Genomic DNA, 23,592 nt, shown 5'->3' with positions numbered 1-23,592 from the left:
AAGCAGCTGAAGATGGTTGGGCCGAGGACAAGGGCAGCCATTCTCACCTCACCTCTGGAGTTCAGCTCTTTTATCCACGTTTGAACCAAGGCTGTAATGAGGTCAGGAGCTGAGTGACTCTGGCGGAAACCAAACTGAGCGTGAGTGATCAGGTTACTGCTGAGTACCTTTCACTTGATGGTGTTGTTAAAGACCCCTTCCAACACTTCACTGATGATCGAGAGTGGAATGATGGGTCAGTAATTGGCCGGGTTGGATTTGTCCTTTTTCTTATGTACAGGACATACCTGAGCAATTTTCTACATTGCCGGATAATTGCCAGTGTTGCAATTGTTGGGACAGCTTGCCTAGGGAATGGGATGTTGTGCAGCACACGTCTTCAGTACAATGCCGGAATATTGTTAGGGCCCAAAGCCTTTGCAGCATCCAGTGCCTCCAGCCGTTTCTTGATATTAGGTGGTGAATTGAATTGGCTGAAGTCTGACATCCGTGATGTTGGGGACCTCCGGAGGAGGAGGCCAAGATGAATCACCCACTCGGTACTTCTGACTAAAGATGGCTGCGAATGCTGCAGCTTTATCTTTTGCACAGATGTGCTGGGCTCCTCCATCATTGAGGATGTGAGTATTTGTGGAGTTGCCTTCTCCAGTGAGCTGTTTAATTTTCCATTCCCATTTACAGCTGGATGTGCCAGGACTGCCGAGCTTAAATCTGATCCGTTGATTGTGGAATTTCTTAGCTCTGTCTATTACTTGCTGCTTGTGCTGTTTGGCTCACAGGTAGTCCTGTGTTGTAGCTTCACCAGGTTGACATAGAACATAGAACATAGAACGATACAGCGCAGTACAGGCCCTTCGGCCCTCGATGTTGCACCGACATGGAAAAAAAACTAAAGGCCATCCAACCTATACTATGCCCTTATCATCCATATGCTTATCCAATAAATTTTTTAATGCCCTCAATGTTGGCGAGTTCACTACTGTTGCAGGCAGGGCATTCCACGGCCTCACCACTCTTTGCGTAAAAAACCCACCTCTGACCTCTGTCCTATATCTATTACCCCTCAATTTAAGGCTATGTCCCCTCGTGCTAGCCACCTCCATCCACGGGAGAAGGCTCTCGCTGTCCGCCCTATCTAACCCTCTGATCATTTTGTATGCCTCTATTAAGTCACCTCTTAACCTTCTTCTCTCTAACAAAAACAACCTCAAGTCCATCAGCCTTTCCTCATAAGATTTTCCCTCCATACCAGGCAACATCCTGGTAAATCTCCTCTGCACCCGTTCCAAAGCTTCCACGTCCTTCCTATAATGAGGCGACCAGAACTGTACGCAATACTCCAAATGCGGCCGTACTAGAGTTTTGTACAACTGCAACATGACCTCATGGCTCCGGAACTCAATCCCTCTACCAATAAAGGCCAACACACCATAGGCCTTCTTCACAACCCTATCAACCTGGGTGGCAACTTTCAGGGATCTATGTACATGGACACCGAGATCCCTCTGCTCATCCACACTATCAAGAATTTTACCATTAGCCAAATATTCCGCATTCCTGTTATTCTTTCCAAAGTGAATCACCTCACACTTCTCCACATTAAACTCCATTTGCCACCTCTCAGCCCAGCTCTGCAGCTTATCTATGTCCCTCTGTAACCTGCAACATCCTGCCGCACTGTCTACAACTCCACCGACTTTAGTGTCGTCTGCAAATTTACTCACCCATCCTTCTGCGCCTTCCTCTAGGTCATTTATAAAAATGACAAACAGCAACGGCCCCAGAACAGATCCTTGTGGTACGCCACTCGTAACTGAACTCCATTCTGAACATTTCCCATCAACTACCACTCTCTGTCTTCTTTCAACTAGCCAATTTCTGATCCACATCTCTAAATCACCCTCAATCCCCAGCCTCCGTATTTTCTGCAATAGCCGACCGTGGGGAACCTTATCAAACGCTTTACTGAAATCCATATACACCACATCAACTGCTCTACCCTCGTCTACCTGTTCAGTCACCTTCTCAAAGAACTCGATAAGGTTTGTGAGGCATGACCTACCCTTCACAAAACCATGCTGACTATCCCTAATCATATTATTCCTATCTAGATGATTATAAATCGTGTCTTTTATAATCCTCTCCAAGACCTTACCCACCACAGACGTTAGGCTCACCGGCCTATAGTTACCGGGGTTATCTCTACTCCCCTTCTTGAACAAAGGGACCACATCTCATTTTTCGGTATGTCTGGTGTTGCTCTTGGCATGTCCTCCTCCACTCTTCATTGAACCATGGTTCATCCCTTGGCTTGGTGGTGATGGTAGAGTGGGATACAGATTGTGGTTGAGTACAATTCTGCTGCTTTCTAATGGTCCACAGAGCCTCATGAATGCCCTTGAATTATTAGATCTATTCAAAGTCTATCTCATTCGGCACAAAGGTAGTGCCACACAACATGATGGAGGATGTCCATCTATCTCCACAAGGACTGTGGGGTGGTCACTTCTACTGATACTGTCATGGACAGATGCATCTGCAGCAGACAAGTTGATGAGGATGAGGTTAAAGGCGCGGGAAGTCTGCAACGAGACTAAAATAAAGACATTTATTTTACAAGTTTATACATGAACCTCGGTAACCTCACCAGGTACTGTCTCTCTCTCCCGGTTGGTTCCACACTGGCCGACCTTTTATACCGTTATGGATAAGCCACCCCACCCCTAGCGGGGAGCTTGTACTTCTCGCGGAGCATGGGGAAAACAATCATCCCCCCACCATATGTCCCGTGCTGGTTACATTTCTCCCCCACAAAGTCAGAAGTCCCACTCGAAGGACGAGGAGGAGGAGAAAACAACAAAGATGAACAAATCCGGTGGCACTGGGAACATAAGGTCCCGGACCATTCCAAACGTACGCAGCCCACAGGCCGGCAACAGAGCCTTGGCGTGGCGCTCATTTTGCACAACATTTCTGGCTCTTAAACAGCTACGCATTCTAGACGTCTATACCAGGTTCAAAAGCATCCAGCCGCCCAAACAGGGACAATGTGGACCAACCAACTGCGTACCATAGTCTAAAAGAAATCCAGGAGGTGGCTCAGCTGAAAAGGTTACACATCGACAGCTGAGGTTTACCCCAATTGCCAGTTTAATAAGGCGCAAGGAGTCCACAACGAAATTAAAATAAAGACATTTATTTTACAACAGTTCATACATGAGGCCTGGTCAACTCTGACTCCCGGTCGGTTCTATACTGCCCGATCTTTTATACAGGTACAGATAAGCTACTTAGGCCCTCGCGGGAGAGCTCCCACTCTGCCAGGAGCACAGGGAAAACAATCATCCCCAAACCATATCTCCTGTGCTGGTTATTACAGAACTCAAGTAGCTTTTCCCTTTTGTTGGTTCCCTCACCACCTGCCACTGTCCCAGTCTAGCAGTTATGTCCTTTAGTCATGTACATCTATAATTTGTGGGCTTGCATCTGTTTGCAAAGGTTTATGTGAGTGATGCTGTCTGTATTTGTGTCTGTGTCTTGTTAATTTCCCCTCTTAAATTCTCAACTGAGCACACCTTCAGCTGCACAATGAAACCATCTTCTTCTACCCCACTCCCGCCTCCACGGGCACACACATGCACACACAAATGCACACACTCAGACACACACTCATGCACACACACACTAATGCACATGCGCACACACACAAACGACTCACGCACACACACATGCATTCATGTGCACACACACCAGCATACTCCTGCACACACTAATGTACAAACACTAATGCATACTTTCACACGCACACTAACACACACACATAAGCATGTTTAAGCTTCTGGGTTGCTGTAGAGTAAAGGAGACGAGAGTTTTGCTTCTCCACAAAATCTTTATTTCTTCGATCCAACTTCACACACAAATTTCCACAAACAAATAGTGCCACTTGTAACCTCTTTATATATCAGTGACTGCTATTGGATACTTTACATCAAATTAGCATTTAATTAGAAGGTCTGTTAACCCATTTCTAACAACGCGCACACACACTGATGCGCACACACACACACAAATGCACACCTACTAATGCATACACACGCGCATACACACACATGCACACACTAACGAGCACACACACTAATGCACACACACACTAACGTACACACACTAACACACACACATGCATATGCACTCATGCGCACTACCCACCCACATATTCCCACATATACGCAAACATACACACACTAATGAGCACACTCACGCACACACTAACACATATACACACACACACTGATGCAGACACACATATACACAAAAATGCACACATACTAAAGCAGACATACTAATGCACACACACTAACACGCCCAAAAATGCATACACGAACACACAAATGCGCAGACACACACACAGATGCACATGCACACACACAAATGCACATACACGCACTAAAACACACACTAACTCACACGCTAATGCACACACACACTAACGTACGCACACAATAATGCACAGACACACACTAACACTTATTAAAGGCATCAGTGGATCTCTGAACTGAGCTGCGTTCCACTTACCTTTGCTTCTGCAGACATAGTGAAAGGACTGTGGTTCTGAAATGATTGTCCATTAGAACATAAGAAATAGGAGCAGGATTAGGCCATTCTGTCCATCCAGCCTGCGCCACCATTCAATAGGATCATGTTTTTTAAAATAAATTTTTTACCGCACCCAATTATTATTTCCAATTAGGGGGCAAGTTAGCATCGCCAATTCACCTAACCTGCATATATTTGGGTTGTGGGGTTGAAACCCACACAGACATGGGGAGAATGTGTAAACTACGTATGGAAAGTGACCCAAGGTCGGGATTCGAACCCGGGTCCTCAGCGTCACAGTCCCAGTGCTATCATGTCGGCCTAATAGGATCATGGTTGATCTATTGTGGCCTTAACTTCACTTTCTTGCCTCTTTGTCATAACCCTTGACTCCCTGGGATACAAAAATAAGTGTTGATTTCATAGTTAAATATATCGAAACACCCGTTGATTTCAGGTAAATAATTCTGAATATTAATGGGCGACATGGTGACGCAGTATTTGGCATTGCTGCCTCACGGCGCCGAGGACCCAGGTTCGATCCTGGTCCCAGGTCTCTTTCCATGTGGAGTTTGCACACAGTAGCACAGTGGTTCGATGGGTCTATATTCTCCCCATCAAACACTCCCAGGGAAGGTAATGCACAGGGTTTGATACTGAGTAAAATTCCCTCTACACTGTCTCCATCAAACACTCCCTTGACAGATACAAAATTGGTTTAGATAAGCGCAAAGCTTCCTCTACACTGTCCCCAGCAAACACTCCTAGGGCCAGAACAGCATTGGGTTAAACTCCCTCTACACTGGTGGCATTGTAGCACAGTGGTTAGCACTGTTGTTCCACAGCGCCAGGGACTCTGATTCGATTCCCGGCTTAGGTCACTGTACGGAGTCTGCGCGTTCTCCCGTGTCTGAGTGGGTTTCCTCCGGTGCTTCGGACTCTTCCCACAAGTCCCAAAAGACATGCTTGTTAGGTGAATTGGATATTCTGAATTTAACCTCAGTGTACCATAACAGGCACTGGAATGTGACGATAAGGGGATTTTCACAGTAACTTCATTGTAGTGTTAATGTAAGCCTACTTGTGACACCAATAAAGATTATTATTATTATTCTCCTCATGTCTGCGTGGGTCTCACCCACATAGCCGTAAGATGTACAGGGTAGGTGGATTGGCCACGCTAAATTTTACCTTAATTGGAAAAGTTTAAATAAATTCTGAAGATTAACAATGCCCTGTGTGAAGAAATTCCACATCTCACGCTTCAATGGGAGACTCCATACTTCAGGAATGTGGCCCGTAGTTCCAGATTCCTCCACAAGGGGAAAGATACCTTCAGTGTCTATTGTGTTAAAGGTCCCTTCAAGATGGTATAAGACCACTTCATAAGACCACTTCATAGTCTTCTCTTCTCCAGTGAGAATAGGTCTAATTTGCTCAACCTTTCATCTTCATCCCAAGATTCAACCCAGAGAATCATTTCAAACTGTTTGCTTTCATTGCAACAGTACCCCTCCTTTAGTAAGCAGACCAAAACTGTACAGAGTACTCCAGATTATTCTTTCACCAGATCCTATTCAAAACTGTACGCATTACTCCAGATTATTCTTTCACCAGGTCCTGTTGAAAACTGTACACAGTACTCCAGGTGTTCTTTCACCAGATCCTACTCAAAACTCTACACAGTACTCCAGGTGTTGTTTCTCCACCTTTCTCCGCCTTTGAGCCGGAGCTGCCCTGTGTGCGACCACTCACTCATGGCCGCTTCGGATGTCCCCCAATGCAATATATCTTTGAGAGTTCTGAAATATCTTCTGCAATGTCTGCCACTGCTTTTCTACTTCCTCACAGATGTACCATCAATTCGATTCAAGGCACATTTAGGATCCGAACTGTGGCTTTAATCAGCTAGTTGTTAGCCTGGTGGTCGACTACAGAGAATGACCGACCGCCGGGAACTCCTGGTACTTATACCCTGCCTCGGAGGCGGGGCCTACTTGCCTCTCAACCAATTGGAGAGCAGTCACATGACTAGTCCCAACCAATCGGACGAGAGGCACATGACCAGCCAGAGCCAATGGGAAGCCAGTGCTCTGCACCAATGGCAGTACTCATATCCATACCACCACACTCACCATTTAAAAAAATTTAATTCAAGCTTTTTCCTTATTGTTTACAACAAACAGAATACACATTTTGTCAAAAATGTGAAACAATGAAAATCGCTTATTGTCACCAGTAGGCCTCAAATGAAGTTACTGCGAAAAGCCTCTCGTCGCCACATTCCGGCACCTGGTACAGGAATTGAACCGTGCTGCTGGCCTGCCTTGGTCTGCTTTAAAAGCCAGCGATTTAGCCCAGTGTGCTATCACATCAGTGGCACAGTAAGAAGTCTTACAACACCAGGTTAAAACTTTCGGAGCGCAGCTCCTTCCTCAGGTGAATCCTGGTGGATTCCAGGTGGATTCACCTGAGGAAGGAGCTGCGCTCCGAAAGCTTGTGTTTGAAACAAACCTGTTGGACTTTAACCTGGTGTTGTAAGACTTCTTACTGTGCTCACCCCAGTCCAACACCGGCATCTCCACATCATCAGTGGCACAAAACGGGAAGATAATAAAGTAAGCAGACACTAAATGACAACGATGAGAGATTATACAGAATGCTTACACAAACAACATTGGCCCGTAACTTCCTGCTAGCGGCAGGCAGCCACAGGCCACTACTTTTGGAAGAGCACACTTATCTGCGCTCCGATGATCCGATGATCCTTCCTTTCTCTTTGGCAGCCTGGGGCCTCCAGTGCCCCAGTCTGCACGGGTTCCAGCGCAGCGCAGGAGGAGTGCAGCCCTGCCACCTTATGATGTGGCCAACTTGGGAATGCCTTTTGAGGGCAGGCATTTAAACAATAGATTTAGATAGAAAATAAGGAAACTTTTCAAACAAGTCTTTTAAAGCTATGTAGACTTTTTTTAAAACAGTTTTCTTTTGCTCTTGCTTTTAAACAGGCATTACTATTGTTGATTATTTAAAAGTAATTTTTAGTTTTATTTTTTGTGATTACAGGTGATTATTCATCAGTGATTATTAGTTTTAAATCTGTGTAACTATTTAAATCTGTCCCATATTATTATAATTTTACATGTGGCATAATTAAAAATGTTTGCATGTGTTAATTTAGATTATGGTCATAAGGTTTTAAAAGGACCCAGGGCATTTTGCTGTCACTGTCCTTGTGTCAGCTGATTTTTCTTTTTGATTGGTGTTTATAGAATCACTGCAGTGCAGAAGAAAGCCATTCAGTCCATCAAGTCTGCACTGACCCTCCGAAAGAACACCCTACCCAGGCCTAAGCCATAACCCCATAACCCCACCTAACCTTTCAACACTAAGAGGCAATTTTGCAAGGGTACTCCACCTAACCTGCACTTCTTTGGACGAAATCGAAGCACCCGGAGGAAATGACGGTGGCACAGTGGTTAGCATTGTTGCCTCACATCGCCAGGGACCCAGGTTCAATTCCGATCTTGGTTGACCATCTATGTGGACCTTTCACGTTCTCCCCATGTCTGTGTGGGTCTCCTCCGGGTGCTCTGGTTACGTCCCACAGTCCAATGTTGTGTAGGTTAGGTGGATTGGCCATGCTAAATTGCCCTTAGTGTCCAGAGATGCACAGTTTAGGTTTGAAGAATAGGCTGGCAGGTAGGGTACTCTTTCAGGGGGTCAGTGCAAACTTCATGGGCTGAATGGCCTTCTTCTGCACTGTAAGACTTCTATGGTTTTATTCCATGGTTCTAGGAAACCCATGCAAGCACGGGTGGAATGTACAAACACCACACAGTCACCCAAGGTCTGACTTGAACATGGGTCTCTGGTGTGAGGCAGCAGTATGCCACCGTGTTACCTGTGTTAAATATGTTTTTACCTTGCTTATTTCAATTATCTTATTCATATATAATATCTCAATTAATATCTCAATTAAATGTGTTCTGAGTAAGACATTTGTAGAAGCTTGTAAAGTTTAGTGTAAAATATTTATTAACAAAAATAATTTTATAAATAAAAAAATTTGAAACCAGTTAGCATTTAACTTAACATTTAACTATATCAGCTGAACAATGACATAAAACTACCTCAACGTACAAATTTATTGCAATAAAATATATTTTATGACTTAAACACAATGGGCAGCACGGTAGCACAGTGGTTAGCACAATTGCTTCACAGCTCCAGGATCCCAGATTCAATTCCCGTCTTGGGTCACTGTCTGTGCGGAGTCTGCATGTTCTCCCCGTGTGTGCGTGGGTTTCCTCCGGGTGCTCCGGTTTCCTCCCACAGTCCAAAGATGTGCAGGTTAGGTGGATTGGTCATGCTAAATTGCCCTTAGTGTCCGAAATTGCCCTTAGTGTTGGGTGGGGTTACTGGGTTATGGGGATAGGGTGGAGGTATGGGCTTGGGTAGGGTGCTCTTTCCAAGAGCTGGTGCAGACTTGATGAGCCAAATGGCCTCCTTCTGCACTGTAAATTCTATGAAATTCTATGTTCCATCTATTTGTAAAGAGAAGGGAGGGAAGAGGGGAGGTAAGGGGGGGATAGTAGAATGGGAAAAAATAGATGGTTTTGGCAATTGTTAATTGACAAGTTCAAAGTCCAAAAGCAGCAGCTGCTGAAGTACAGTGTCCTGGCACACATCCCCTCTGACATCAGATATGGCACAAGGAAGCGCTGAGGGTTTTGGCAAACATTGGTATCATGACTGGTACAGGTTTGGAGGGCCGAAGGGCCTGTTCCTGTGCTGTATTGTTCTTTGTTGGTCGTGCAGTCTTAGTGGTAGGAGATTGATTCACTGCAATTCCTGTCAGACAGATAATGCACATTAGCTTATAGGAGGCTTGCATATATCAATTAAGGCATTAAACTTTGCTAAACCATTTGAAGTAATCACTGAGGCTTCTAAGGATGAACGTTACATCAAGGAGGCTCGTAGATTATTATTATTGTATAAGTTCAGCATAACCTCCTTGCTTTTGCACTCTATGCCCCTATTAACTATGGCCCTTTTAATAAAATCCAGGATACGAGATGATTTATTAACTGTTCTCTCCACCCGTCTTGCCACCTTCAATGATCTAAGCACATGTACACCCAGGTCCCTCTGCTCTTGCACCCCTTAAGATTTTTACCCCTGAATTTGTATTGTGTCTCCATGTTCTTCCTACCAAAATACATCACCTCACATTTCTCTGCATTGAACTTCATCTACCACCTATCTGCCCATACCACCAACTTGTCTATGTCTTTGAAGTTCTACACAGTCCTCCTCACAGTTTACAATACTTCCACTGTAACGATTGGTACAGTACTGCAGTTAGCTAATCCTTGCTATCGTCTAAGCACAGTTTCCAAGACAGCCACTGCCTCCCGAGGCGACTTGAAATTTTTAGTTCATGATCCATGTGTGACTCCCAGCCGAGCTGGGAAAAGTAGACCATTTCTCAAACCCCTTTCCCTGCCTTTCTTCTTCACTGTATTGAAAGTCTGTCACTGCTTCATTACATTGGTAGTATAAACAAGATAAATGAAGGTACATTTTTCTTCATAATGCAGGGGAAATTGCTGCCATACTAGTTGTAAAATCAGTTTTCATGTTTCAATGTATGCTCATGTGCTCATGGGTGGTCTCCATTTCATGCACACCTGTGCACAGAACAGATAAAGAGGTCAGAAACGATCTTAGAGAAGTCTGTCAATCATTGGCTTACTCATATTCACAATTGCAGAAGATTGAAGAAAAACCATATCTGTACACCTATATGTCATTATACTGAAAATTATTATTAACATCTGTTCTTAATTTCCTCAGCATCCATGGGAATAGTTTGACATGTTTATGTGAATTAATAGTTTGTATTATTGATAAGGGGGTGTAACATTGTTTAGCTCCAATTATATCTTAAAGGATGTATCATTTATTCAGTGGATGTGCGGCGGCATGAGGTGCAGTGGTTAGCACTGGGACTGTGGCGCTGAGGACCCGGGTTCGAATCCCGGCCCTGGGCCACTGTCCGTGTGGATTTTGCACATTCCCCCCGCGTCTGCGTGTGTTTCACCCCCACAGCCGAAAGATGTGCAGGTTAGATGAATTGGCCAAACTAAATTGCCCCATAATTGGGAAAACAACATAATTGGGTGCTCCAATTTTTTATTTATTTATTCAGTGGATGTAACTCCTGGGTCCTTTAGGAAATAATAGATAGACATTGTGTCACCTGACATGCCTCTATTTTCAAAGATGGGGTGACATCATGTTACTCTCACCAAAACCAATGAAAGGGGTTAATTCAGACTGATTCCTGATTAAAAAATGAGAAACTGTCAGATTTCGGGCAAGTTGAAAACTGGCATCATTTCACACTTGCTTCTGTGGTGTAAGCCTTCTGCGACATTACTTTGGAAACTGGAAGGGCTGAAAGCGGAGGGACAACTGTGAACAGCATTAGTTTGAAGACTAATGGTTTTGCTGTGGGAACTTTCAAATTACAGAATTGTTATGGCTCAGAAGGAGGCTATTCGGCCCATCTAGTCTGCACCGACTCTCCAAATGAGCATTGTGATTTAGTGCCATTCCCCTCCACATTGATTCTATTCAAATAATCACCGAATGCCCTCTGGAACGTTTCAATTGCACCTGCCTCCACCACACTTCCAGGCGGTTCATTCCAGATTCAAACCGGTCGTTGCGTGAAAAGACCAATTCGCCTAACCTGCACATCTTTGGACTGTGTGAGGAAACCGGAGCACACTGAGGAAAACCACGCAGGCAGTACTTCCATGTTTTGAAATTGTGCCGTGCACACCAAGATCTAGATCATTAATATATATCAGGAAAAGCAAAGGTCCCAATACAGCCCCTGGGGAACTCCACTAACAACCTTCCATGAGGTATAATGTTTCTGACAAGTCCGTTGTGTGGCACTGTATCGAATGCCTCAGTTCCCTTTCAGCCAGCAGAGAGTTTTCAATAAGGCCGCAGCATGTCACTGATTGCTTTCATTCAGTTCAAGGTTTTTATTTCCTAAAATGCAATGCTTTCCTTATCAAAAGAATTAGAAGATTTAAGGAAGCCCATTGCACAAAACTGTCAGTGAGAGAATGGAACAGGATAACAACGAATGCTTCTCAACTCAGCCATTCTTCATCTTGTAATAGCTATCACCTCCAGCTACAATATTTAGTTCTAGCTGCACAGATCACATCTTAAAACTTAGTATTTTACAAAGAACTGGCCTCTTATCAATTGTGCAGAGCTTCAAATACCTGCAAAGCTGTTATAGGGGATTAATGACATTTAATCTGCTTTCGCCTTCAGTTTATGACAGGGGTCTGTCAGTCGGAAATCCAAACATAATTGAGGAAATAATTGATGTTACGGGGGTTGGGATGGGGGGGGGCTCAGCAGTCGCTGCTGGAAATATTGAGCAACTCAGTGCACAAGGCAACACCACCTATGGACACAGTATAACTGTCACACTGAGAGAGCAGAGGAGTGACTGGAATCAGTAACACGTAAAAGAGAGCTTAATATACCATGGTCACAGACAACCCATTCGCAGACCACAAACTGCACACCACCCCAAGCACAAGAACACAAGCCACCCATGGTTGGGTGTCAGGGTAAGGCATTAACATTGAAGAATTTTCCAATAGGCTGCTTGGTCACTATGTGGTTCTCAGTAATAGCTGAAGATCACTCTTTTTGATTAGGATCTGACCTTTCATCGTGTCTGGTGTGTGGCCATCAAGATAGGGGTCACCTTCTTGCAGCTAATAACAAGAGCTGTGCTTTTGACCTTCACGATGTAGGTGGGCCCAGGAAACTTTCAACGTCTGCAGGTGACAAAAAAACTGAGGATGCATTAAATTGGATGGAGGAGCCGTACAGTCTCCTGGTCAATATTGGCACTGATAAATTGGTGGATGGAATGTAACATAGAGGAGCATGAGTCTTCCATTTTGGAGAGAGAATAAAGGGAAACAATGCACCAGATGTTGCTGGAAATACAACAGTAGGTCCACAGTCCCTCATGTTAGATACACAATCCAGCAGATTTAGGGCATTAGAAGACATATCGTGAGTATTCAGAATATGTCTCAGACAGATAACATCTCCACTTTAATTTCCCTGTTGCTTTATAGAACTTTCTGGTAGTGAATATTAATTGTTCATTAAACTCACCATGGAACTTAAGCATGGTAATTGAGAGCGCAAGTACCTTTCAACAACATGATTATTGTTAATGCAATGTTCATTAATCTTGTCAGGTTAATTTAAAGATTTACAACAATTTATATTAATATAATTTCTTTAACATAATAAAATATCCCAAAGGACTCCATACAAAATTATGAAACACACAATGACACCATGCCACAGGAGATACTAGGTCAGGTGGCCAAAGCTTGATCAAAGATGCAGGTTTGAAAGAGTTTTAAAGGGGAAAAGTGGAGGAAAGCTTCAGCAAGGGAATTCCTGGGCCCAGGCAACTGGTGCACAGTCACCAATGGTGGAGCAATTACATTTGGGAGTCAAGAGGGCAGAATGAGACAATGTAGAATACACCCCCATAAGAGAGAAAGAGAGGGAAGAGAGAGCAATGGAATAAGAAAAGGAATGAGAATTCCAGCTCAGAAAATTAGAAATGGAGCCAACATCTAAAGGACAGAGAGACACACGATAGTGTGTCTAATTGATTACTGATCTCTCCATAAGGGTTTTGATTGATTATTGATCTCTCTGTAGGATGTCTGATTGATTACTGATATCTCAATAATGGTTCTGATTGATTATTCATCACTCTATAGTAGGTCTTATTGATTAATGATCTCCCTATGGGGGGGGGGGGGGGGTTGGATTGATTATTGATCTCTCCATGGGGGGTCTGATTGTCTCGTGATCTCTCTATAGGAGGTGTGATTGATTAGTGACATTTTATTACGATCCCAGACCAAAATCCAACAGTGGCTAGGTTACTGGACCAAAACCCCAATAGTTAGTTTATTTTGTAAAACTGTGCAGAAAGAATACTTCACTCCAGGCTTGATTGCATGAAAAAAATAGGGATTTGGTATTTCTAAATTTTATTATTTAAAAAAAAACATTTTATTAGGGTATTTGTAGTTTTTATAATAATAACCAAAACAGCAACAACAACATGGTACATAAAACATTTCCATCCCTATCCCATGCTTCGCACCCCCAACAACGCAACAATAGCCTAACCTCCCCCCCCCCCCCCCCCCCCCCCCCCCCCCTCCGCCCCGCTAGATTTCTGCCTCTGCTGACATTTTAATTTTCTCCAAGAAAGAAAGAAAGTTGACGAACGGCTGCCGCCTCCGGACAAACCCTAACAATGCCCCTCTTAGGGCAAACTTTATTTTCTCAAGACCGAGAAACCCAGCCATGTCACTAACCCAAGTCTCTGATTTTGGGGGCTTCGAGTCCCTCCCATTAACAGTATCCGTCCCAGGAAGGCAAAGGCCAAAACGTCAGCCTCTCTTCCCCCCTGGACTCCCGGCTCCTCCAACACTCCAAAGATCGCCACCTCTGGACTCGGCACCACTCGTGTTTGTAGTACCGTGGACATAGCCTTAGAAAAACCCTGCCAAAACCCTCTAAGCTTCGGACTTGCCCAAAACATATGGACATGATTTGCTCAACCTCCCGCGCACCTCACACACTTGTCCTCTACCCCAAAGAACTTGCTCATCCAGGCCACCGTCATGTGTGCCCGGTGAACTACCTTAAATTGTATCAGGTTAAGTCTGGCACATGATGACGATGTGTTAACCCTGCTTAAGGCATCCATCCACAGACCTGCCTCTATCTCTCCCCCTAGCTCATCTTCCCATTTGACCTTTAGTTCCTCTATCTGGGTTTCCTCCGACTCCATAGGTTCTTTGTAGATATCTGACACCTTCCCCTCTCCCACCCATGTTCTGGACACTACCCTGTCCTGTATCCCCCCCGTGGTGGCAGGAGCGGGAAGGTCGGAACCTGCCTTCTCAGAAAATCCCATACCTGCAGATATCTAAACCCATTCCCTGCTGGCAATTCAAATTTCTCCTCCAAAGCCTTCAAGCTAAGGAAGCTCCCGTCTATGAATAGATCTCCCATCTTCACAATGCCGCCTCTACTCGTTCTCCCCCCCCCCCCTACTCGTCTCCCCCCCCCGAAAGCCCGAAATCGCCTGTTAAAAAAATGCCCTCAGGATAAAGATGGGGAGGCACTGAAAGACAAAAAGGAATCTGAGGAGGACCGTCATTTTCACGATCTGTACCCTCCCCGCCAGTGATAGCGGAAGCATGTCCCATCTCTTAAAGTCCTCCTTCAGTTGTCTATGAGCTGGGGCAGGTTTAACTTGTGCAGTGCCTCCCATTCCCGTGCCACCTGGACTCCCAGATAGCGAAAGCTCCTTCCTACCATTCTAAATTGCAGCTCCCCAGTCTCCTCTCCTGCTCTCTCACCCCCCCCCCCCCCCCACCCCCGGCCCGGCTTGGACATACATATTCAAAGCAACACAATTCCCAGTAAACAAGCAGTCGAAGAAATCCCACCACCCAGCTCTAGCTCCCAACTGAACAAAGTTAACTTTAGAAACAGAAATATCCCCTTGTTATAGAGCACTGTATATATAAAACAGCACAAAAGTGATTTTCACCAAATCGCCACCACAGTGCCTCTCCCAAGGTTCAGTGTCTTTAGTCCCCAGCTAGCCTTTTGCCCTTGATAAAATTCATTACTTCATCTGGTGATTCAAAGTAAAGTTCCTGGTCCTCAAACGTAATCCAAAGACGCGCTGGATACAGCATCCTGAACTTCACCCCCAACCTGTACAGGGCCAATTTTGCTCTATTAAATCCGGCTCAGCTTTTGGCCAGATCCGCGCCCAGGTCCTGGTAGATGCACAACTCACAGTTTTTCCACTTGCTGTTCCGTACCTGCTTGGCCCACCGCAAAATCTGTTCTTTGTCCAGGAACCGGTGCATTCGCACCACCATCGACTTCGGCGGTTCATTTCCTCGCGGCTTACTCACAAGCGCTCTGTGCACTCTGTTCACTTCCAAGGGTCGAGTGAACGCCCCATCCCTCATCAACGTGTCCAGCATACTTGCCACATATGCCCTCGCGTCCGATCACTCACTGCCCTCAGGGACGCCGATGATCCTCAGATTCTATCTCCTGGACCTGTTCTCCAAGTCCTCTAGCTTCTCCTGTAATCTTTTCTGGTGGTCCTTCATCTGCCCCACCTCGGCCTCCAGCTCCAACTGATCAATCAATGCCTTAATCGTGTCCACCATATCTTTCATTAGCTTGGCGAAGCACTCTTCAAAGATCTTCACCAGCTGTACTGTCGACCACTGTGCCACCGTATCAGGATCCTGCGACTCCTCCATGCTTTCCTGTGCTGCTGGCTCTGCACGCGTCTTCCTTGCTTGACTATGTCTCCTTACACGGCCATTTCTAGTCCTGCTCTCCATACACTGGTGGGGGATTGCTCCTCACTGTCTCACTCTCCACCGGTTTATCCAGTGAAATTCCCAAAAAAATGGGAGAAATGGTCCAAGATTTCCATCACAAGCTGAAGCTACCAAATGTGCGATCTACTCCTCCATAGCTGCTACTGGAAGTCAACAAAACTTTATTATTAACACAATATTAATATCACATCTAAAAATAGCTTACAATTACCCCTTAAACAATACTACTCAGTACAGTGAATACCCCTTACTTGCTATCTCTATTCATAATTAACAACATGATGCACAATCAATGGACACGAAAACGAAGGAGTAGTCCGAATCGAAGGCTTTAATCAGCAAGAAGTGTGCCCAGCAGCAGGAGTACAGAAATGACCTGGCTGCTGGGGAACACGGGTTCTTATACCCTGCCTCGTAGGCGGAGCTACCTTCCTCTCGACCAATGAGAATACAGAGAACACAACACTTGGGCCAATGGGCAGCGAGCCCTCTGCACCAATGGCAGCTCACACTCTCAGGTACCGTAATACCCCTAGTCATACTACCACACAACAAGAGGATGCATTGATTCTGCACAGGGCCTCACTCCAAACCCCACCATCCATCACTCCTCCCAGCTCCTCTTGCCGAATTTCCTCAACGGGGGTGTCTTCTGCCCTATTACCCAGTTCTGCATATACATCTGAGATCTCCCCCCCACCTCATACACTCACACATACAATCTTGTCCTTTGATAATAGCCTGTCCTACAGCCCCAGGGGCGGCAGCACGGGAATGAGCCCATTTCCTTTCTCAATCTTGATCTGTAAATACCTGAACCCATTCCCTTTCGGCAGCTGACATACCTCTTCTAGTTCCGATAAGTCCACAAACTCCCCCCCAAAGAACCGGTCTCCAAAATACTTAACCCCCAGCCAGCCCCACCCCAGGAACCAGGCATCTAACCCTGCCAGGACAAATTTGTGACTGCCAGAAATCTGTGCCCCCGTAGACATGTCCTCCATCCCATAGTGCTGCTTGCAATGGTTCCATACCCTCAACTCTGAATTCACAACCGGACTTGAGGAGTAGAAAGTCAACGAGAATGACAGAAATGCCGACACCAATGCCCTAAAAGTGGTTCCCTTACACAAAGCCTCCTCCACCCATCTCCACACTGTATCCTGTTCCACCACCCACTTTAGAACCATAGCAATATTTGTCAGCCAATATTAGTTCAGCAGGTTTGCTAGCGCCAGTCCCCCTCTCTGCTTATCTCTCTTCATAAAGACCTCCTCTTCCGGGGGGTCCTCCCCACCCATACAAAGCTCAGAATCATCTTGTTCATTTTATTCATTTTGTTCATCCAAATATGTGCAGGTTAGGTAGATTGTCATGATAAATTGCCCCTTAGTATGCAGGGATCTGCAGGTTAGGTTAGGGTGTTGTAGAAGCCCGCTGTTTCCTAATACATCTAATAGGTAAAAGTGATAGTTCAAAAGATAGCTATTTAGTATTGAGCCCCTGGTCTATTGAATCACTCATAACCTGAGGTCATTTCAAAAAACACACATTCAGCATTTCATGAACAGAGCAGCAAACCGAAATTCCTATGCAGCTAGCAAAATACATTAGCAAGATAAAATAAGCCAAGGACAAGGCAAGCATGTGATAAGAAAACAGAGTCGTATTCCTAGGTGATACAAGAATACATTTTAAGGTTAATGTTGCCTATAAATGAGTGACAACTAACCCTCAAATCAAACTCATTTGATGTTAATCCAAACCAATTAGGATACATAGGGGTGTAATTAGATGGCTGAAGACAGATATGAAACAGTATAACTGTGAAGTTTCGTTCGGCCATTTTTAGCTGGATCATTTTCTCATTTTCTCTCTCTCTTTCTGGAATCAATCTATACTTTGACTTAACTATTCGCTGTCTTTCATATTTCATTTTCTGACTTGACTTTTGAAGTTATTGCGAGCTGTTTGCCTAAGCAAGAAAATAATTTCTGTGATTCTTTGAAGGTTTCAATTGTCTACAAATTGCCTTTTAAATGACTCTCAATTGTAGTCACTATAGACAAATAAAACAATTCTTATTTGCACCTGAGAAGTTTTAACTTAAATTTCTACTGAGATTTAGTGATTCGCACAGTGCAGCTGAATCCGGATGGTAGATCTATCAGGGGTTACAGGGATAGGTTTGGGTGGATGGGTGACTGGTCATGGGTAGAGTGCTCTTTCGAGGAGTTGGTGAGGACTCAATGGACCGAATGGTCTCCTTCTGCACTGTAGGGATTCTATTCCAATTTTCCTAAAAATGGACTTGGGCAAAAAAATCCCAAGATTTTGAAACATGAATAGGAGCTACGGCAAAACTGTCCTTTTCACTGTCTGAACCCTTCCCACCAACGGTGGGCTGGAGCTGGTATGCGCATATACCAGGACTTTACGGTGGAGCTGGCAAGGAGGAGGGCTGCCTTCAGCTAGGTGAAGAAGGCACTGTACATCAGCAAGGTGCAGTGCAGCATAGTATATCCAGTTAAGTTGAGGGTGACCTACAAATCCAAGGACTTTTATTTTGGGGCGGCGGAAGCGGTGGAGGAGTTCGCGAAGGCAGAAGGACTGTGGCAGAATTGAGAAATGGGACTGAGAGCGGGCCATGTACTGATGTAGCCTCATGTAATTTTATTTTTCACTGCATGTTGGTGTATGTACTAAATGAGTCAACATTGTATATATTTAGACAAGGGAAGAGTTGGGATTTTCATTTGCAATGATGGTTCTTTGGGGCTTGGGTTTGTATGTTGGGGTTGTGTGCTAAAGGGGATTTCTTGGTTTTCCTGGGATAGGGCAAGGGGAAGGAGACCTGGGCGGGAGCCTCCACATTGGCCGGTTTAAGCCGGCCAGTGAACGGGTGTGAGGTGGGGGGAGGGGCTGCGGCCATCGGAGCCTAGTAGAACAGGTTTCGGTGAGTCTAGCGGGGTGAAAAGTTGGGGGAAGGAACCGAGGTTGGGGGGAGGAGTTTACAAGAGGAAGTGGAGGGAAGGAGTCTGGGAGGGGGGCTGGGGGGGAATGTCTATAATTCATGGGTGTCATTCACGGGGTGGGGAGGTTGGACTATATATGTCAATGGTGACCATAGGCGATTCCTGATTCCTTTTTCTTTTCTCCTTTTTTTTCCTCCTTGGGAGGTTTTGTGTTATTTGATGCTGTTATTGCCCAGGCGGGCCGGAGTTTGCGGGATGGTGGGAGGATGGGATCGTTGTTGTTAATAAGGGGATTGACATTGTATTCGTTATCGTTTACTGTTTGTTGGTGAAGAAAATGTGAAAATGGAGAATAAAAATATTTTTAAAAAACTCCTCTATAACCCTCCTTAGATGTAATGTTTCTTAATAGAATTACATCCGGAAATCTAGTAGACACATTCATTCTGGTCAACAGATACTGATTTCCATTTTTTGTTTTCAGCAGGGGTCCCATATAATCAATTAGGTCCTAGTTAAAGGTTCCTCAAATGGTGGAATGGGTATTAAAAGTGCAGGTTTGATTACCTTCTGAGGTTTCCCTATTACCTGATATGTGTGACATGTATGGAAAACTCAACTGCATCCTGATTCAATGAATCCTCCTGCATTCCTCACACTCTCTACAGAGGGTCTGACTGATTATTGATCTCTCCATAGCGGATCTGATTGATAATTGATCTCTCTATAAAGGGGTCTGATTGATTAGTGATCTGTCTATAGGGGTCTGATTGATTATTGATCTCTCTATTATGGTCTTATTTATCTCTATTGGGAGTCTGATTGATTATTGATCTCTCTATTATTGACTATGGGGAGTCTGATTGAATATTGATTCTGAGTTCTGACAGCTTCTCCCTGGAGTTACTCTTCCGGGCGTTGGTGGCGCTGTCGCGGGCTGACCTTTCCGGAGTCGGTTGGACATACCGCATGAAAAGGAGCAGGAACAGAAACAGAAAAACGAACAGGTAGAGGGGCCGAGTGTTATCAGAGGACTGGATCATGTGTCCGGGTCGGGAGTTGTTGAAGCTGCCGGGGGGGTAGGAGCAGGCTCTGTGTCTCCCGATTTGTGTGGGGTCTGTCCCCGGGATGGGGGGTTGCCATTCGGGGTGGGGGGATGTGAGGTTGATGCGGGGATGTGATCAGTGGACCCATTCCCCAGCTTCTCCAGCACTCAGTCTCTCCTCATCCCGACAGTGTAATTCTAGACACTGGTGTGGATTGTGAGAGGAAAGAACAGCTCCTTTCCCCAGGGTCCTTCTCCTGGACTGGAGCCAATGACGAACAGATTGGCCCCTAACAGAGGAAACAATGTGTGTAACCCAGAGGACAGATTCTGAGTAGGGGCAGTGGTAAGCACTGCATTCAGTAATGATCCTGCCCACTATCTTTGTGGCTCACACATCCACTGGGGTGATGGGTGACAGATGTTTCTGTTGAGTCCATAGGATTAGTGAGGGTTTCACTAACCCTGCCACCAACTCCACACCAATCGACCACCCATTGCTCTGCTGCACCCATTGTAAACAAGGTAAGGGGTGTCCAAAAAGCACTTGCTTCTCATAACCACAAGGTTTACAGCACAAAGTAAAACTGCACAGAACACATTTCACATAGGCTCAATATGGCTTTTGCTAACAGGTGACTCTCGCCCTCGTGCTCACATCTCGCATCCCCTTGCCGGAAAAACGAAAATGACAAATAATCAACAACATGACCAAAAGGAAGCAATGTCCAGGATTATTAAAGAATTAAAGAATAATAACATCATCTATGTTGCTTGAAAAGGTCAAAGTCATGACAGGATCAGTGAACATATCTCAGGATCTCAAGGATACCAACAAACGAAGCACCTTCACTTCCACCATGCTGTCACCCGTGCCCAAGCGATCCACAGCCTAGTTCCCGACTGACTTGGCACAATTGGCCACTTCCAACCCCTCATGATGAGCATTGAGAACAGGATAACATTGGGGCAGTCGCTGGGGAGCCCAAACCACCCAAGCCTTGAAGACCAGGCACACTGTACTCCAATGAACCTGATGTGCCCATTCTCCAGATCAAGAGGAGTATTGTGTGCAGTTTTGGTGCTCTTTTCAGAGGAAGGATTCTGATTAATGGAGCAAGTGCAGTGAAGGTTTGTCAGGCTGATTCTTGGGATGGCAGGACTGTCATGATTTTCTTTTCCTTTTTTATAAATTTAGAGTACCCAATTCATTTTTACCAATTAAGGGGCAATTTAGTGTGGCCAATCCACCTATCTTGCACATTGTTGGGTTGTGGGGGTGAAACCCACGCAGACACAGGGCGAATGTGCAAACTCCACACGGACAGTGACCCAGGGCGCCAGGATAGAACATGGGGCCTCGGTGCCGTGTGGCAGCCGTGCTATCCACTGCACCACCGAGCTGCCCTGGCAGGACTTTCATGTGAGAGACTAGGATTATATTCATCAGAGTTTAGAAGAGAGAGAGGAGATCTCATAGAAACTTGTAAAATTCTAACTGGATTAGACAGGGTAGATTCAGAAAGAATGTTCCTGATGGTGGGGGAGTCCAGAACTAGGGGGTCATAGTTTGAGGATAAGGGGTAAACCTTTTAGGACTGAGGTGAGGAGAACTTTCTTCACCTATAAGAGTGGTGAATCTGTGGCATTCACACCACAGAAAGTAGTTGAGGCAAAAACATTGTGTAATTTCAAGAAGGAATTAGATATAGCTCTTGGGGCTGAAGGGATCGATGTATTGAACTTGAAGATCAGCCATGATCATAATGAATCGCGGAGAGAGCACGAAGGGCCAAAATAGCCTCCTCCTGCTTTTATTTTCTATGTATGTTTCTATGTAAGATTAATAAAGTATGGCAGCCAATTTTCAAACTCAATAGGGAACTCGCCTCCCACTTCTCACCAGGGACTGGGTTTATGGGCACTACTTGTCTCGCTCTTGCCTCCCGAATCCATCAGGATAGGTGACACACCATGCAGCAGGATCTCAACGAATCGAAGGAGGGACCTTCACCAGGAAAAGAGCTCTATCGAATACAAGGATTCTCTCCTGCATCTCTACCATTCTCCCAAGGATAACTGGCAGTTCCTCAAAGTGGGCTTCAAAGCCCTGCACCACGGGGTCGAGATCCTCAACCAGAAGAACATTCTCAATAAGAGAACAACACCAGGTTAAAGTCCAACAGGTTTGTTTCAAATCACTAGCTTTCGGAGCACTGCTCCTTCCTCGGGTGAATGAAGACGTAGGTTAAAGAAACATATATATATAAGCAGAGTCAAAGATGCAATACAATGCTTTGAATGTGAGCATTTGCAGGTAATTAAGTCTTTACAGATTCAGAGAGGGGTAATCCCAGGTTAAAGAGGTGTGAATTGTCTCAAACCAGAACAGTTGTTAGGATTTTGCATGCCTAGGCCAGATGGTGGGGGATGAACGTAATGCAACATGAATCCAAGGTCCCGGTTGTGGCCATACTCATGGGTGCGGAACTTGGCTATAAGTTTCTGCTCGGTGATTCTGCGTTGTCAAGCGTCCTGAAGGCTGCCTTGGAGAACACTTACCCGGAGATCAGAGGCTGAATGCCCTTGACTGCTGAAGTGTTCCCCGACTGGAAGGGAACATTCCTGCCTGGCGATTGTCGCGCGATGTCCGTACATCAGTTGTCGCAGTGTCTGCATGGTCTCGTCAATGTACCATGCTTTGGGACATCCTCTCCTGCAGCGTATGAGGTAGACAACGTTGGCTGAGTCACATGAGTATGTACCGCATACATGGTGGGTGGTGTTCTCATGTGTAATGGTGGTATCCATGTTGATGATTGGCACGTCGTGCAGAGATTGCCATAGCAGGGTTGCATGGTGTCGTGGTCGCTGTTCTGAAGGCTGGGTAGTTTGCTGCAAACAATGGTTTGTTTGAGGTTGCGCAGTTGTTTGAAGGCAAGTAGTGGGGGTGTGGGGATGACCTTGGCAAGATGTTTGTCTTCATCGATGAAGTGTTGAAGGCTGCGAAGGAGATGTCATAGTTTCTCTGCTCCAGGGAAGTACTGGACGACGAAGGATACACTGTCGGTTGTGTCCGTGTTTGTCTTCTGAGGAGGTCAATGCGTTTTTTTTTGCTGTGGCGCATTGGAACTGACGATCGATGAGTTGAGCGCCATATCCCGTTCGTATGAGGGCATCTTTCAGCGTCTGTAGATGTCTGTTACGCTCCTCCTCGTCTGAGCAGAACCTGTGTATACGCAGAGCTTGTCCATAGGGGATGGCTTCTTTAATGTGTTTATGGTGGAAGCTGTAGAAGTGAAGCATCGTGAGGTTATCTGTGGGCTTGCGGTAAAGCGAAGTGCTGAGGTGACTGTCCTTGATGGAGATGTGTGTCCAAGAATGCAACCGATTTTGGAGAGTAGTCTATGGTGAGTCTGATGGTGGGATGGAACTTATTGATGTC

At 45.3% G+C, this 23,592-nt stretch overlaps 1 protein-coding gene across 7 annotated transcripts in view; it reads left to right on the top strand.

The window, feature by feature from the left end:
- The first annotated feature begins 20,057 nt into the window (after positions 1 to 20,057).
- si:ch211-225b11.4 (thyroid adenoma-associated protein homolog) overlaps positions 20,058 to 23,592 on the top strand; it is a 188,859-nt gene continuing 185,324 nt past the window's right edge. For all 7 annotated transcript variants that reach the window (XR_005460320.1, XR_005460324.1, XR_005460317.1 and 4 more), the window contains exon 1: positions 20,058 to 20,109. The gene's annotated coding sequence lies outside the window, so the exon portion shown is untranslated. The remainder of the gene's footprint in view (positions 20,110 to 23,592) is intronic.

The sequence above is a fragment of the Scyliorhinus canicula genome, chromosome 1, assembly GCF_902713615.1.
Source record: "Scyliorhinus canicula chromosome 1, sScyCan1.1, whole genome shotgun sequence".
NCBI classification, from domain to species: Eukaryota; Metazoa; Chordata; class Chondrichthyes; order Carcharhiniformes; family Scyliorhinidae; genus Scyliorhinus; species Scyliorhinus canicula.
Note: the sequence above shows the minus strand (reverse complement) of the source record. Positions and strands in the feature narration are given on the sequence as shown.